Source organism: Peromyscus leucopus, chromosome 10, assembly GCF_004664715.2.
Source record: "Peromyscus leucopus breed LL Stock chromosome 10, UCI_PerLeu_2.1, whole genome shotgun sequence".
Taxonomy (NCBI): Eukaryota; Metazoa; Chordata; class Mammalia; order Rodentia; family Cricetidae; genus Peromyscus; species Peromyscus leucopus.
This window is the reverse complement of record NC_051071.1, coordinates 50,331,643-50,345,063: the sequence shown is the minus strand read 5'-3', so window position 1 is coordinate 50,345,063 and position 13,421 is coordinate 50,331,643.

Genomic DNA, 13,421 nt, shown 5'->3' with positions numbered 1-13,421 from the left:
TGTGGCCTTGAACTCGAAGATCCAATGGATCTCTGCCTCTCAAGTGATAGGACCTCTATGTCTGACCTCTATGTCTAATCTAGTGGCTGCTCTGTCCTCTGATCCCCAGGTAAACTTTATTGAGGTACACAATATATTACCACATAAAAAGGATTACTGCACAGCAAGCTGAGCTCTCATCAGAACCAGAGTCAATTGCTTAATTGTGATGTTCATTGTGTTCATTTGCATTTTTCTTTTAGTTACTGAAATAGCTACTAAGCAACAATAAGAAAAAAATATTACAATAGCCGTTCTCATTTCAGTAGTAGTTGTAAACGTTCACATCAAAACATGGTGACCAGTTTTGATAATTTTTAAACTGAAAAGAACTAGTTAAGCCTTAAAGCAACCTTAACCTTCTTGGACTGAAGTTTTTATCAGAAGGAAGAAAAAATTGAAACTTAAGCTCAATAAACCAGAAGCTGATTTGAGATATACACCTTGCATTCAATGTCCAACCCAACAGACAAGTGGGGCATTGTCAGTCCAATGGTGGCGTCTTTGAGTATTTTGCACACATTCTACAAAAGACTTGTCTCTTTTGTTTTATTCCATGGACTTTAAAACCATCTGTAAGCTTCCTGTTTGGAATTGTAAGTCACTTGTCACATAAAGACATAAAAATCATTGTTCGTCTTTCAGCACAATAGCTACACAAAAATATGATGAAATGTACCAGATAGACTGATCAGATGGAATGGGCATCCATGGTAAGGAGCAAGAAAGTGTGATGGATAAGTATATAGACTCTCATTAAACAAGGAGTTTAGATTTTAGGTAAAGCTTGTCAGCTGAAGTTCCCTGGGAGAAGAGTTTGAGAATCAGCTGTGGAGCTCGAGAATGCAGAATTGTGAACCTGAACTTTATTTGGTCCAGAAGACAGGCTTTGGCGATGGGGTAACAAGCTGTGTACATGGTTTATCCAGATTGATTGATTTCTAAAGCTCTGTATTCTCATCTATATAAGACAAGGGGCTCCCCTTACTCAAAAGATCTACCTACTTTGAGTCAACAAACCACACATTAAAATTATATGTGCATGTATGTAGTTTTCTCCTGCCATTATTTCCTAGACAATACAGAATGACAACTTCCTATATATAACATTTACAGTGCACTGTATGTTATAAGTAGAGATGATTAAAAGTGTATGGGGGAGTATGTAGAGTTTTTATAGAATACCGAAGTATATTCTAGAGCCAATCTCCCATGGATATCAAGGCAAACTCATACATGGCCTGTAATCTTACATTGATCTTTGTTTAAAGGACTAAATGAGATAATATGTGAAGGTAATTGAATTCATCTTGTGTGCAGTGAGTTATGTAGTCTATCTGTAGCTTTGTTGGCAAATGCTGCTGTAATTGATGGTATTCCTCCAACAACTGGAACTCCACTCTTGGTATTGCTGCTTTCCTTACAATCATTATTACTAATTTATGAAATAGTGTGAAGGTGTTATACTAAACTACTAGACAGGAAGACTAAGTGGTCACTAAATGCTCATAATAATGAACTGAAAAAGCCAGTACAATTTTCTTCAGTTCTCAGACATGAAGAAAGCATGCTAAATTATATGAGTACATGGAAGAAAGGCTGTAAGGATTGCGCTAGAAATTTAGCCCAGCTTTCCTCTGCCATTGAGAATAAAATGTGAACCACGCTTTCTTCATTGGGCCTTACTGTATCTCCAACGTTTTCTTCCTTTGCCACACTAGGTTTGAGATGGAATCACACACATATCCTGCATCTTTTCTATGAAAGGCTCTCTGTGAGGACATGGATGAGAAGATCACTCTAGAGAGGAAAAGGCATCGTTATCACACGGTGCCATTAACAGTCGCCTTTCTGGAAGTCCATTCAGTCTCAAACACAGAAGTTTCTTAATGCACACTTCATGTCTGTGTTGCCAAGCATGTTTGGATCCTTTAGAAAACAACCCCAGATGGACTTGAAATCACATGTGTCTGTGTCATGGTTCCAACACATGTGGAACTTTCCCAAGGCTCTGCTCCTCTGGCTCAGGCCTAGCATTCCCCACCGATTGTTTCTCCCTTTCCAGAAAGATGCCCTGAGTAGCAAGCTTCCACATTTCCCTTACTCAAAATGGACTCTGAAAATATCCTTCACTGGTCTCATTCACTCAGCCACAGGCTGGAATTCCTTTACTTCAGGTTACAATTTCTTCTACCCAAGTTCTCATCATTGAGCAAGCATGTGACTGCTCCTTACAGCCTATTTTCACTCTTTCACTCTCCTTACTATCATCTCAAAGAAAACTGTGTCAGGACCCAGGATTTACCATTTATCTCTTGCATGGGAAGGAGTGGATGGAACAGATGTGGATGTGAGATATATATATTTCAACTTATTCACAGAAACTAAACAAATAAAAATAAATTTGAGCCAGCCTACTTAAGGACATAATATACATATCCCCAGAGGTGATAGTTCACTTTCACTGTTTTTATTAAACACAGGTATTTGTGGATTATACTGCCTTGTAAAACTGATCTATATGAAGTCTAACACAGATTGACTGGGCAATTGCCATTTCTAATACAAGGTGGAATAGCAAAGGACTTTTTTTTTTCAGCGTGAAAAATGAACCAATGACGCAAGCCAAACAATAGCCCCAAGTTGATGAATTACCAGAGTATGACAGAGAAAATATATGTGTGCATTGAAGCACCTGAGTATAACTGTAAAACAGAGATATGCTTTCTTGTAATAGAACAACCAGCATTAGATCGTTAAGGAAAACTATTTTAGGTGAAAGGCCCTATATGAAGTAACAAAACATATTTCCAAAGACTTTTATGGTTTCTTCACTGGCTACAGATACCAGGAGCAGATGCTGTTAGCTGCCTGTGTTCAGTGCCTTTGCTCATATCCCAGTGTTCATCCTGAATTTTTATCTGAAGACCAAGCCACTTGAGTGGAAAAGATGATTTAAAAAGATATGAGACGCTCCTTATTTTGTCTTTCATTGTGTTACACATCCTCTGTGGACAGAGGCTGTCTTATGATTCCTCTTCTTGTCTTTCCAAACTCAAGGAAAAGAATACTATTATCCTGCTTTTGCCTTCTTTCTTCTCACAAAGTTTGTATTATTCTAGAGTCTGTATTTTGAGAAACTATGCAGGACATCTGTGCCTCTCCTATGTTCATCCTAGTTTATGTGTCTTTTCATCTATTTTTTTCTACTTACTCTCATTAAATTTGGACATTTGAAAGATCTTTCTGAGTGATGTTCAAAGCATCATCTCAATTCCCTTTCTCCAATTAGCATCATGAACCAATACTTAATCAGTCTTGTGGTTTTGAATACTTCTGGACTTTCTTCACTTTCAAATCTGGCTATAAAAATATGCCCACCTTTGACTGGAACATTTTGAAAAGCTTTATTCTAAAAGTTCAGTAGGCAAAACTAACTTTTCCTTTCTCAGATATCTTATATGATGAAGATGTGGCCAACATTTTCTCCTATTCTTCTTGAATAATGTTTTACATGATTCTTCAATATTCCAAATATAGTCAATGGGAGCTAGTTTATGGCAGGATTTTAAAAAGAGAAAGCAAAAAGAAATAAATAAAATACAAGTAATTAATGAAATATGTACATAAAACACAATTTTTGTCACTGTACAGAAATATATTTTTGAATCCTGAGAGTAATGTATGTCTTTTTAATTTTTCTACTTCTTTTTTTTAAAAATAGAATTTCTTTTCTAAGACCCTACTTTTAATCTAAAAGGTTAAAAAATAAAGTTCAGAGCTTACTTACTAGATGGAAACTATTCCCAAAACGGGCTAAGAAAATTAACATTTATGATAATATATAGTTTTAATCTAAGTACATTTAAAAGGACAGACTGGTTACAAAATCAAAGATTCATTTCTTCACTACTACCCTAGACAAATCATGAGACTTGCCATCTAACACACTGAATGATGAAAGCCAAAAAAGAGGGAAAAAAACTAGATAAATTCTGATAGAATTGAAAACGACTAAATCAGCAGTTTCATCAAACAGTGGAGATGTTGTGTTTGCCTTTAATTATCTGCATGCCTTAGAATAGTGAGATTAATTTATATTCAGTTCAATATTAATTAAAATAGTTCCCTTCCACATTATATGTGTTTTGTTGTGACAACTTTTTTTTCTATTTTATGACTGAAGGCTTAGAGGAAACTAACTACAGATATGATATTTGGATCAATAGAACTTAAGTGTTTCAGTGTGTGTGTGTGTGTGTGTGTGTGTGTGTGTGTGTGTGTGTGTGTGTGTGTGTGTGTGTAAGTGTGGAGGCTAGAGGTCAATGTTGGGTATCTTTCTCAATCATCTCTATTTTATTTTTCAAGACAGGGTGTCTCATTGTACCTGGAACTCTTCCATTTGCCTCAATTGGCTGGCCAATGATCAGTAGCACCTCTTCGACACTGAGATTACAGATATGCCAATTTTTAATATGGATTCTGGGATCAAACTTAGGTCTTTGTAGCAAACATTTTGTTCTTAGTCCTTAAAGTGTAGTGTTTTACATTTAAAGGTGTTCTAGAAACAAAAAGGAGGTACCATACTGCTGCAAGTTTTGAACCCTTTGGCAAGAGTAGTCAAGGAGAGCATTCCTTCATACTCTCACTTTGGCAATTAGAATCATTATGTGCCAATCATAAAATTACCCCAATTTGTTGACAAAAAAGCAACCCAGTATAAAGCCCCAACTTGTTATTCTGCCTCCAAAGCACCAAAATCAAGTCAAACCTAGTTAAATTTTTTTATCCATACCACCTTAACCACTCAGTGCACAGCCATCGTGAAGAGGGATGTGGGAGAAAACTGAGCAAACTGTCAGTGACAGAGCAGCTTCTGCTGGTTTTTTAGAGAAGTATGCACTGGATCCTGTGAGTGTGTAAACATGTAAACATCTGCACAGGAAGAATGTAAGGGGCAATAATGAGTGAGGTGAGGTTCCACCTCTTGAACATAATAGCATTGGCTTAGTGGCTGCTCAGAATCAGATAGCTTATGAATAAAGACTTGATGAATCACTAAAGAAAGTGAAATAGAATTTGCCATCATTATTTTCATATCATAAATCAATCTAGGGAAAACGTAGTGAGACAAACAAGTTATTTATAACAGGAAGTAAATCATTTTGAAATGGTGTAGGATGCTTGACTTAAATCAACTTTAAATGATAAGATGAACACTGAGCATCGACAACGCCCTCAGGCTAAAGACCACTACATGCACCCTCAGTCCAAAGAAGTTTATGTATTGATTTGTTGGTATACACGTGAAAGATGTGGGAAGTGGGAAGTCATATCCATTAAACCCTATAGAAAGGACGTTATCAGTATTTGGACTTGATTTCAGTGTTCTGGTGGGGGTGTAAGGAAGTGATCCTTTGTACTGAGTTTTTTTTTTTTTCTCAGAAAATTCAGGTAATTCAAAGATTGGGCATTACAATAATTCCTATGTGGAAGTGAAACAATGAGGGAAAGTTCAAGCTGTAGTTGAGGAAGGAGCAAGAGGCACCCGCAGTAACCCAAGATGGAGAACTAGTTGCATTTTGCAATTTGAACGATGGATTTTTCTATCCTGTTGCATTAACATGATAGAGTGCTCTCCTATGTTGAAGCCTTGTGAAATTGTCATTGGTTATAGGAGGACATTAGAGGCTCATTTTGAATCTGCTACCATCTCCTAGCAACACTGAGCCTGATGTGATGTCAGTCCACCTCCCAGAGGACAGGATTTTTTCCCTCTTGTTTCAAACGTCTTAGAGAACTTAACAATTTTTGAGATATACCACATTTATATACTAAAATAAAGAATCCATAATTCAATCTACTGTAAGGAAGCATTGGGTCTATTCTTCCACAAGGAATGGTAGTTTTTATATCCAAAAATAAATAAATTAAAAGAAGGAAGAAGAGGCAGGAAAGAGAAAGGTGTGACCTTAGCATTAACAAGGGGTAGCTGTGTGAGACATGTAAGGTGGTAGGAGCCCTCTGAGAAGATCCCTAAGTATTGCTTTAGAGTGGGCTAAACTTAGGCTGGCTTCTGGTGAATAGAGTGTATGAGATGTCACTTCTTCACAGTGAGCTATGAAAAGCCATGATTTCCATCTTGCCTGCACTCACTCTTTCTCATCCCATTTGCTTTCTCCAGTGAAGCACACTACTGTTTACAGAGGCAGGAAGAAGTAGAGGGCACCATCAAGGAATAGAAGTAGACAGGTCATTACTTCAGAAGTAACTGAATCCTGCTGGCAATTATGTGAATATACTTGGATCAAACTGCCCCAGCCAAGCCCTGAGATAGCTGTAGTAGCTGGCCAATCCCTCAATGACCGCTTTATAAGTACCATAAGATGGGGACTCAGCTAAGCAGCAAACTGATTCCTGGTTTACAGAAACTTTGCCAAGAATTCAGATTACTGATATCTGATATAATCTGTTCTACAGCCACAGATGACTAAGGCATGAATGCAGGACCAGAATAAGGGTAAGGAGAATGAGGAGACTGGGAGACAGAGGGCATAGATTTAAAGGAGACACTTGTTCTCAAGATGTTTGAGTTCCTTTGCCACCTAATCCTGGTCAAACTATCAAGGGGTAAGTTAAAAGTGAAGTATCAACATAAGATTTCAGGAAAGGATAAAGGGATCTTATTGTGGATGTGGACCTACTTGAGATGTGCAAGAATATGGAGTAGCTTAGCATCCAGGGTCTCTACATGGCTTGACTTATAAAACCACTTCATTCCAAACAACGTACCTAGCAACCTAGGACCCCTACTTGCATCAAGCTGCACTGAACACCAGTTGTAAATGATGGAAATGCTTTACTCCTCTTAGCTACTCTTGACAACTCTATTTCAATTCAAACATATACCGAGACACCGTACAGGAAGTATGGGCTGTGTATGGGCTGATCTGGCAAGAATGAGTTTGGGTTGCATCTTATGAGTGTGCCTAATTGGGTATGCATATGATTAAGGGCAGATGCATTGTGGGTAAGGATACGTTCTGTAGAGAAAAGATAATGCAATTTAATCTGTCATTTAAAGCAGAGAACCACACAAATTGTGACCCTTAGCAACCAATCTCTTCCTTATTTTGAATCTTATAAATATCAACCTAGGTTCTGAGTATCTTCACTCATGTGGTCGGCTGTTGGCCTTGACAGTGTATTCCTTGATAATCTGTACTATTGATTCACTTTGAATAATGTTTCACTGATACTTTATAATTTGAGAGCTTTTATCTTATTGTTGAGTAGGAGTTTAAGAACCTAGAAACCAAGCTGCGGCCTCATCCAAGAGTAACATACATATTTTATCATAGCTCAATTCCATTGAAATCCAGTGCCAAAATTTTAACGAGTATTCTATGAATTAAATGCCAGGGTTTGTATAATATTCTTCATATCCAATTTAGGGAAATTTAGGAAAATATATTCTTTGGGTAGGAGGCAGAAAACATGAAAGAGAATTTATTGTGGTTTAAATGTTTTGAAATATTTATTAAAGGAAGTTCTTCTGATAATACTTTTTACATATCAGTGTTGTGAACTAATCTCCTTAAGCACCTCAGCAGGAAGTAGACAGACCAAGGATAACAGCAGCACCAATATTAAAAATAAACGACACTGCAGGAACAAACCCAGTGAATGAGTCATTTCAATGGAACCCCATGTGTGCCCAAACCAAACTGTAAATGAAACAGTTGACAAGAACTTCAAGATAAAATCAAATTGCATCTAAATATTAGATCAGAAAACTTGGTGATCCAAACCTCAAGCAACTGATAGTTCTTTGTGATACTTTAGTTATAATTTTAAGCACTCTAATGTACAAAATCCAATCATTGCTTTAACTATATGTTTTCAAAATTTGCTGTGACTGAGAAAGAAAAAAGTTTATTGCAGAAATTTAAATCATAGGAAATTCAAGAAACGTCTGTCTAGTTCTTCTATAACTTTAGAGTCTGGTGGAAAAAGGAATTCAGATTTTAGTAGATGGGGTGGAGTTTGAAACTCTGCAATTTGATTAAAGTTTTAGATAATGTCTTTTGAACAACATGACATTCATTTAGAGCTATGAGCTGTTGCTATAATGGTTTCCTAGGGCCTCCAAGGAAGCAGCTTCATTACCACATGGGATATGCTCTATGAAAATTCCCATGCCTCAAGTCACTCTACTGAGTCAAAGACTGGGGAAGAGACTCAGCAATGGACAGCATTCTATTCCCTCCATCTTCATCTGGGAGTTGAAAGTTTGAGTGCTGGTCTCTCAAAATTTGGTCTCCTCCCTGACCCGGGATACAAATCAGATTTCCTGGGATTTGAAAGGACTTGACCACTGGACCGACCCAGGTCATAGTTCTGAAGAAGACTCCTTAGAAGGACCGACCCAGGTCATAGTTCTGAAGAAGACTCCTTAGAAGGGAAGAGAGTGATAATGAGAATATATTGAGAAGTACTGATTGAAATGGAGAAATACGACTGTAGAGACTTTCCCAATGTTTGAGAAACAGAAGTAAAAGTCCACCTGATCTTTATTCTTGCTTTCCTGGTTCTTCAAGTTGATACCAAGAGGATTGAGAATCAGGCCAGATAATTCTCTTTGAGACAGAATGTGATCCCAGTATACTGTCACTCTTCTTGTGATAAAGACGCAGCCACTTGTTCAGAATCATCATCTCTTACACAGCTCACACAAAAGCATGCACCTGTTGGCTTTGTATATGCCCATGTAAATCCTTAAAAGCACAGTGAGTATGTTATGTTATATGAATGCTCGGATACTACAAATAATACTTTATTACTATTATTATTATTATTATTATTATTATTATTATTTTATTATTATGTGTATGCAGCATATGCACACAGTGTAGGTGAGAGGACAATCTTCAAGAACAGGTTCTCTCCTCTCTGGGATCCAGGACGGAACTCAGGTCATCAAATACTTTTGTCTGTATCTTTACAACACAATGATTTTTCTTTCTTTCTTCTCTTCCTCCTTCTTTCCTTACTCCCTTGCTTCTTTCTATCTCCCTCTTTTCTTTTTTCTTTATAAAATAATTTATCTTTTGAGATTATAATATAATCTCAAATTATAATATAATTATACCACTTTTCCCTCTGATTTCCTCCTTCCAAACCCTACCATACATTTTCCCCTTGCTCTCTTTCAAATTCATAGCTACTTTATCCTTAACTGGTTCTCTCTCTCTCTCTCTGTCTCTGTCTCTCTCTCTCTCTCTCTCTCTCTCTCTCTCTCTCTCTCTTTCTCTCTCTCTTTCTGTCTCTCCTAAATATAAAAATACAGCCTTCTCTGCTCATATAGTGTTACTTGTTTATATGTTTCCTTAAACTCAGTTAAGTTGTTTATAGCTCTTAATGTTTGTAAATTAGGTTGTTCCCAGAATTTGTTTTACTTCCTTTGAATGTGTATGTTTATAACTTTTAAGATCTAAAAATTGTTTCTTCAGCTTATATCCTATTTTATTTTGCAATAAATGTTTATACCTAAAGTAAAATCTCTTTAAAAGTCTCCTTAGCATAGAAGGCATGTAGACCAGTGTTTGCCACTTGCATGTAGTTTCTGCTCCTAGAAAACTAAAACATACAAAAGCCTGGTACCTATTGCATCTTATGGGATACAATTCAATGGTTTTCTCTAGACACATTTGAAGAGGACATTATGGATCCATTTAGATATGTGCACAATGGTTCTGATTTTTAGTGACACCACTTCCTTAAATGTTTGGGAAAAATAGATGGAGAGAATTGGATTTCACACTAAGTAACATTTAGCAGATAAAGACAGGAAGACTCACCGCGCTGCAATGAGTAATGAAGTTTGACACAATGAAGAATTCCACCCATATAGTCACTGCTTTAATACACATGTATAGATGGAATCCTGTATTCCGTTTGGGATTAGAAAAGGGGAAATGCTGTGATGGCATCAGAAATTCACTGTGAATGACAGAGGTTTTGTCATCACAGAGGACAGCAGCAGGTAGAGACAGTTAGGACCATCTTGAGAGTCAACACTGGAAATAGTCACTTAGAGATCTGTTGGTCAAAAACAAACAAGCAAGCAAGCAAACAAACAAAAGTACTCTTACAATGATGGTCAGCAGAAAAGACAATACGCTCTCTCAAATTGACTTTCTGAAAGTACCTATAACCGGACAACAGGCAGCGAATGCTTGGACTTAAATAAAACAGCAATGGGCAGAAAGAATTAATTCAATGCGAAATCCCCCTACCAAAACCAGATGTATGGTTTATAATCAAAGATTATGGAGATGAAACACAGCTGGGCTAAGTATAGCCAAGTACTTGTCTTTGACGATCTGTCCTTAATCTATGGGTCTCTTTCATGCTTTGTAGAAGAGGAGATTCCATTTAGAAGTGTGTGTGTGGTAGTCTGACAGGGCATGTTTTCCAAACTAGACATAACTTTGTTCTGATTTCCTGTTTACATAAACATATTTTCAGGAATTGTGCCTGGGATGGCTTGAATTGTGCTTTAGTAAGTATTTCCCAAACAAAACTAAAACAATCTCTGGCTAAGTATCATCATCCTGAAGAAATGAAGGAGGTGTTTTTTGTTTGTTTGTTTGTTTGTTTTTGTTTTTATTTTTATTTGTTTTCGTTTGTTTTGTCTTGCTTTACAAAGCCTTCATAAAATATTTAGTCTTCTCTGTTCAAATTGTGATAGTATGGTGTGTGGAATTCCTGGTCATGTCTCTCAGAAAGAATCTGGAATGTAGGTATGCTGTCCGCCACACAGGTGTTTGTAGAGTGTTTGGTTTGGTTAACAGTTCCATTCCTAGCTCCCACATGGCAGAGATCAAGTTTGTAACTCCTGTCCCAGGGGATCTGCTGCTGTCTTCTGGCCGCCTTGGGCGCTGCACAGATGTGCACACATACGAAACACAGTTATCTAGCAAACACACAAAAAACATATTGCCTTAGCACATCCTGGCAAACGGTCCACTACTGTGCTACATTCCTAACCCAAAGAAGTTTAATGAAAGAAGAACCAAATCCAACCTTTCTGCTATTTTATTCATGGAGGAAAAAGAAAAACAAAGCTCTCCCTCTGAAACCTTGTGGATATTTCCTGTGAATCTAAAAAAATCTTTAATGTTATGAATTAAATTAAACCGATCCTGAATTTAAAATTCAGAGAGGGGTGTGACTGGGTGCAAAGAGGTTTGGGGACGGACAAAGGAGAAGTATAATTACAACAAAAAGAACTTCAATATATCCAATGCTATCACGCTCACACAGCAAGTTCACTCAGCATCTCTTTAGCCGTTTTCACCCATTGTCCATGCTTTGCTACTCAGTGAATGAGAATTATGACAAGATGCTTAAGACATGGACATCTTTGCTTTGACCTATAAAATGAGCTTTCATATGGAGTCTGTTAGATATGCAGATATGTTGTTTTATGACACACAGTAGAATATTAGAATATTTATCTCTCCTAATGGTGGCTCATATAGACATTTATTTGTTAAGTGAACTGATTGTTGGCTAATATGACATAAAAAAATTCATTTGAATTGAGTCCTAGGATCCCACTGAAAGTCAAATATAGACCAATTACCTTATACTATAATATGCTTTCTATTTCCTAGGATGGGCTGTTTCTAGTGCTGAGTGAAGTCTGTAAATCACTAAGCATGTGAAAAGTATCATAACTGAAATAATTTACACCAGCTTTGAATAACTCCGAAAGGATTTGATATTCAGCAAATGGAAATTTGAAAGTCCTGGAACATAGGCTTTCAATGTGCATGTATTTATTTCCATACAGATACTTTACTTAGGACTTTTAATATTTGATATTAATAGCTTTAAATATTAATATTGGGTTTGATATATAAAAGCACTTATGCATCATTTTAGGTCTGGACCATTACTTGATAGATGTATAGATCAGTTACCTAGTTATCTTGAAGGAAAGAGACAGATTTGCAGACAGACACATAATGGAGCTATAGATATATGGATATATTAATGTATATTATATATACTCAAATTATATTATATCCATTGTTTATATATACACATACATGACAAAATTATCCATGTATAGAAAATATAATAACTTCTTCTTATATAGAGCCTGTGACAACAAATATTTTACCTTTCCCCAAAAATGTGTTCTATAAGAGTTCCTGTTCATATGATAAATAATAAGTTAAAAAAAAAAGTCGCCGGGTGGTGGTGGCGCAAGCCTTTAATCCCAGCACTCGGGAGGCAGAGCCAGGCGGATCTCTGTGAGTTCGAGGCCAGCCTGGGCTACCAAGTGAGTTCCAGGAAATGGTGCAAAGCTATACAGAGAAACCCTGTCTCGAAAAAAAACCAAAAAAAAAAAAAAAAAAAAAAAAAAAAAAGTCATCATGAATAAGAAGTAATAAGTACTGCTTTGTTCTTTCATATCAGTACTGTATATCAACTTTCTTTGGTGTGGTGTGCTGTGTGTGTGTGTGTCTGTGTGTGTGTGTGTCTGTGTGTGTGTGTGTCTGTGTGCATGTGTATTCTTAATGACTGTGTACTGAATAAATAATATATTGAATGAAATGGTTAGGATAGAAGTCTACTTTCCAACTCTGATTAAATCAGTTATGTACATCAGGTTTGCTGGAAATGTAGCTGATATTTTAAACCTATTCTTAATTTATTTTCAGTTTCATCAATTCTTGTGTGACTTACATGGTTTGAATGTAAAATGCTCCCCTAAACAACATCATCTAAGTGAACTTGAATCATCCCACACTTCACTAGGAACTGCATCCTTTAAGCTGTGATCCAGAATAACATGCCCCCTCTTGGCTTCCTTCTGTCAGAAAGCTGCCTCAGAATCCAGAAAAGAATTCAAGATGGGAATTCTTATAAATGGATGATAATTGCATTTCAAAGAATTAACATTGCTGACACTATTAAGTCTGATAGTTTTGTTTGTTTGTTTGTTTGTTTTCAGTACTCCATGCTGGAAATACAAACTAATGGGACAGTGATAGGTTCTGGTCACCTGTAATTTTCCCATCTGTAAACTAACTTATTGTTAGCCTAAGGCTGCCTCTGCATCTTTAGTCTCTTTGTTATAAACAACAAACTTAGTTTAGTATCTAAAATAAACCAGATGTCTAACAGTGGCAGTGAGGTTTTTGCTATTGCTTTTTGCTTTGCTTTTGTTTGGGTTACTGCTCCTTTGTGGGAACAGTGCTGACAAGATGGTGACAGAGGTGAGGAAAGAATTTCTCAAGACAGAAAGACAGAAGTAAAAATTTATTTGATATGCTGTGATAAGCGGCCATGAAGAAGCCAGCAGA